Genomic DNA, 5,062 nt, shown 5'->3' on the forward strand with positions numbered 1-5,062 from the left:
TCTCTCAGTTCATGCATGCCCCCACTGAAACTCATTGGGGTTCTATTAAGCGTCTTCTTTGATATCTTAATGACACTCACAATATTGGGATTCACTTGTTATCTGATACATCTCTTACACTCCATAGTTACTTGGATGCTAATTGGGCTGGTGATCCTAACAACCGTACCTCTGCTGGAGCTTATGCTATGTTTCTTGGTGTTAATCCCGTTTCCTGGCATTCCACCAAACAGCACCCAGTTGCCCACCTTCCATTGAGGCTGAGTATTGTGCTATTGTTACTACTGCTGCTGGTGAGTTACAATGGATTTGATCTTTACTTACTGAGCTTCAGATTCCTGTGTTGCATGTGCCTACTATCTACTCAAATAATCTTGGGGCTACTTATTTATGTGCTAATCCCATCTTCCACACTTGGATGAAACATTTGGTTGTTGATTACTACTTTGTTTGTGATCTTGTTCATGTCTCTTTTACTGATCAATTTGCAGAATCTTTCACCAACCCTCTTCCGTGGCCTAAACTAACTACATGTTGTCTCAAGATTGGTGTTACAAAAAGTACACCATCTTAAGGGGACATATTAGGGTTATTAGTTAGGGTTATTACTTCTACACATGTTAGTGATATTACAAATATACCCACATACTTGTAATCTATATGACATTTGATAATCAATACATTGTTGTTGTTCTTCCTCCACAGGTGGTGGTGGTGGTGGTGAGATTTTGGGTTTTGGGAAATGGGGAAAGTGAGAAAGAGTTGGGTTTTGGAAAGCTGGTGGTGGTGAAAGTGGGATAGGGTTGGTGAGTTGTAGTTGTTTGATTTTTTTTTATTTTTTTTTTATTTTTTTTAATTATATATATATATATATATATATATATATGAAAACATCATATTCATATTCAATATAATTAAACTGTATTAGTTTTAGTGGTTGTAGATAACCCATCAAATGTAAAATAAGGATGTCATTTTCTTGAATTATTTTTGAATAGAATGAAAGGTACTTTAATCAATCAATTGCATGATATTTTGTTAAAATATAAAAAATAATTTTAATATTTTGATATCTCAACTTCTCACTTATATGCTAATAATTGTGATGACAAATTTACACAATTACAACTAATTAAAGCTTTTTATATTGATTTTTATAACTGTGCTGACTTTATGTGTTAATATCATTGAAAAATATTAGAAATCCAATTTTGTAATTTTAATATGAGTTCACTTATTAAAAAAATTATAATGATTATTCTGTACATTCGAACAAAAGTTTTTTTTTAAGTTTTTGAAATGATAACAAAGCAAACATTATATTTGGTAATAATCTCAAATAACCCTATAGTTTTGTATAAGTTTTAATTAGATATTTCTACATAAGTTATATGGTAAACCATCTCATACACATTATAAATTCTGAACCATACTTTGAGAGAGTCGCACTCTCAATGTTTGACATGAGAGTTAATAACATCACTGCTTTCCAATGAAAACTTTTTAATAATTATAATTTTGTATAGGACTCCATTGCCATGTATCATACTATTTGGTATATATGAATATGGCATTTTTATTTTGTCTTCTTGCAGCTAGGGATGCAAATAGGGTAGGGAATCTCCGTTCCCCTCGAAGAATGGGGATTCCCCAAAAAATGACGAGGGCGGGATTCCCCGACCTCGTGGGGATCCCGCGGGGGAGTGAATGGGGCGAATTTTTCCCGCGTGGAATTTGGAGGCAGGGAATCCCTGCCCTATGGGAAGCGGGAATGAGGACGGAGATCCAATTCCCCACCCCACTTGCATCCCTACTTGCAGCTCATTTTTTGTTCTTTGGAAAGGCATTTTCCTTTGACTGATTTAGCATATCAAATTTTAAATATTAATTGTAATTTTATTATTGTATAAAATTATAATTAATATATATATGTTCTTGAAAATATCTACCTTTAATCTGCTCAAAATATTTTTTTTCTTATTTTTTAATACTCTAAGGCCCTGTTTGGATAACCCAGAAATTTTGGGGAAAAAATATTTTGATTGATTAGCTATGTGAACGACTTGAGAAAAGAAGTTTCCCTTATATATATATCATTGCTTCTTCTAGTAGTCCCTGAGGAATATCTTCCTATGATTTTCTTATAAGCTTTTTAATATGAAACCACTCAAATTCTTCCCAAAATGTAATACAAACTCAGAGATATATGTGATGGTTTCTACAAAAAAATCTGAGTACTAACCATTATATTTTACAGTACTTGATCAGTTATGGCAAGTGAAGGTGTGGCAAGTGAAGGAAGACATGAAACAAGGGCAAAGTGGAATGAAATTCACAAGGCTCACCTAGTAAAGGTATTAGGTGAGTATAATACTCCTGCGTACCATTCACAAAATGGTTGGACCAAAGAAGCATGGAACAAGATGGTACGCGACATGATAACCAAATTTTCCAATCCATGCATCACCACAAGCCAAGTCAAAGCATAAGAGCAAGAGTTGAAAAAAAACCTACAAGCTTCTAAAAGGGTTTTCTGAATTAAGTGGCTTTGGATGGGATTATGAAAGGCATATTGTATTGGCTCCTGATGATGTTTGGGCACCACTACTAGAGGTATGTACATACATAATGACTGGTTTCATTAATTACAACCATCTAATTTGAACAAAATCAAATAGAGGAATAGAGATGCAAGGAAGTGGCATACTAGACCGTTTCCATATTTTATGGCATTGCAGGAGGTTTATGAGGGTAAGCATATATTTTCTAATATTTTATATTTATAAACTTGTATTTCACTAACATATTATATATTTAAAATGTAGGGAGATATGCTGAAGGCAAACGGTCTCGTGGTATAGAAGATTATGAAGATATCTCCCAATCACCAGTGCACACCGCAAGTCCAAGTGTTTTTACTCCAAATGATTCAAGGCAACAATCACCTACACACGAGACTAAGGATGATGATATCATGCAAGTGGAACCGCCTAGTTCTCAACCACGGAATCCTCAAAACTCAAAGTTCAAGCAATGAAATTCTTCGGGAACTAAGAGATCCAGATGGACACAGAAGAAAAAGGGAGAGAAAAGGAAAAAACCCGCAAGATTCATTATTTAATATGGATAAATACATTGCATTTCGAGAGCGCGAGAACAAAGAATATCTCGAAGTTCTCAAGGGCACTCAAGTAGTGGAAAAACACACAATAGAAGATTGCATGAAGGTGTTCAATCAAATGAGTGGCATTTTCACTAAAGAAGAAATGTTCAAAGCTACCCAAATTTTCATTAAAGATAAGAGTTATCGTAAAATCTTCTTATGTCTTCAGGAAGATCATAAAGTGCCATGGCTCAAAATGATGTTCTCTAAAATTGAGTAGAAGATGATTATGAACTTGTTATCTTGAACTTGAATGTTTTCATAAGCACAAGTTTTTTTTCCATGAACTTGTAATCTTGAACTTGTTAAATATCCTTTTGTTGTTAAAGTTGTTATGGGAATCTTTTCATTATGTGTAATTTTGATTGTAGGTCTTTTTTTTTTGGCATGAATTTGTTAATAAGTATCCTTTTGTCTTGTAATATACTCTATAATGCTATTTCAGTATAGGCAATGGTTTCGAACAAGACCCAAGATTCATTCATCCAAAAGTGCTCGGCGATACAATAGATAAGAAACAGTTTTATGATTGCCACACACCTAAGGTCAAGCTCGGCGATAGCTACAATAATCATTCCACATTTGCATTGCTATTTCATCTCTTTTACGAGCACCTGCATTTCGCTCAGAGTTCATGGTGTCAACATCCTCTCCATATGACTCATCTCCATTAGGAACAATAGTTTCTTCGGCTTCATTATTGAAATCCTCAACAACATCTATACAATTATGTATACGGATGAAGTTATGCAACATACAAGCAGCAACCACTATATCAGTTTGAGAGTCTATTGGGTGGAAAGTTGCTACTTTAGGATTGAAACCTCATCTTTCAAAATGCCTACGATGATCGTTCAACATAATTCCATAATGAGCGCGTATGCATTAAACAGTTCTTTATAATTGCTGGGTCTAGTTTTGCGCTCGACCTTGCTCCCCAAATAGTAACGGACACCTACATATGAGAGCAATAAAATTCGGGGTATTAGCATATCCTGGGTCTACTAGATAATATTTACCCCTTGGGACTTCAAGACCTTGTTCAATTGAACGTTAGAGAATCCCTAAGCGTCGGAGCGGGAACATTCCCCAACGGCTCATTACCTTATCTGAGCGAAGATCAAATCACACAGCAACCATAACATTACGCGATAACGCGTTTGCTTCTTGTTTACGGCAAGGATCTTGCTTATCCAAAGAAAAGTCATTGATTGGAATATGTGTTCCATCAATAGAACCAACACAATCCTAAAAACTAAACAAACATATAAACATTTATAAAGACAAAAAAAAGTTTACAATAAACTTCATAATATATAGATTTGCCTACCTTGAAATATGGGAAAAAATTTTGAATAATACGAATAGACGGTGATGTCAGTTATGCGAGTGGAGGTTCTATATATTCACGACAAAGTCGATCTAGCTTTTAAGTACTTTAGTAAAATATCGACTAACCGTTTTCAGAATGTTGAAATCGCTCTTGCACATCACGGTTACTAGCATTAGTCAGGCTAGAGTGTACATGAACATTGATAGTTGCTCCTCATTGTCCGTTTTGAGTTGCAGAGGAGAGATTTTTCTCTTAAACGATCAACCAGTGCTTGAAATATATAAGGCTCCATACAAAATTACTCTTTTGTATAGCGTTACTCATGACCTTAAAGAATTTCATACGTATCAGCACGTAGTAGAATGGATGTGTGATGTTCTACAATTCTGGAAGGTGCTGGACATTCTCTTGACCAATTGCTAAGCATGAGTAGATCATTTTCTTTATTTTTTTTCCTCCAAAGATTTAAGGAATCCATGATGAAATAATGGTTACAACTATGAATTTTTTTGAGTTATGTGTATATTGCAAAGGAATCATGTAGTGTATAAATAGGGAAAAATAAT

General features: G+C 34.6%; 1 long non-coding RNA gene across 1 annotated transcript; it reads left to right on the forward strand.

The window, feature by feature from the left end:
* Nucleotides 1-2,583: 2,583 nt before the first annotated feature.
* On the forward strand, nucleotides 2,584-2,846 carry LOC120278926. The gene is made up of 3 exons (XR_005541794.1): nucleotides 2,584-2,613; nucleotides 2,679-2,751; nucleotides 2,826-2,846. It is a non-coding gene; the product is annotated as an uncharacterized LOC120278926 (long non-coding RNA).
* Nucleotides 2,847-5,062: the final 2,216 nt, after the last annotated feature.

The sequence above is a fragment of the Dioscorea cayenensis genome, chromosome 16, assembly GCF_009730915.1.
Source record: "Dioscorea cayenensis subsp. rotundata cultivar TDr96_F1 chromosome 16, TDr96_F1_v2_PseudoChromosome.rev07_lg8_w22 25.fasta, whole genome shotgun sequence".
Taxonomy (NCBI): domain Eukaryota; kingdom Viridiplantae; phylum Streptophyta; class Magnoliopsida; order Dioscoreales; family Dioscoreaceae; genus Dioscorea; species Dioscorea cayenensis.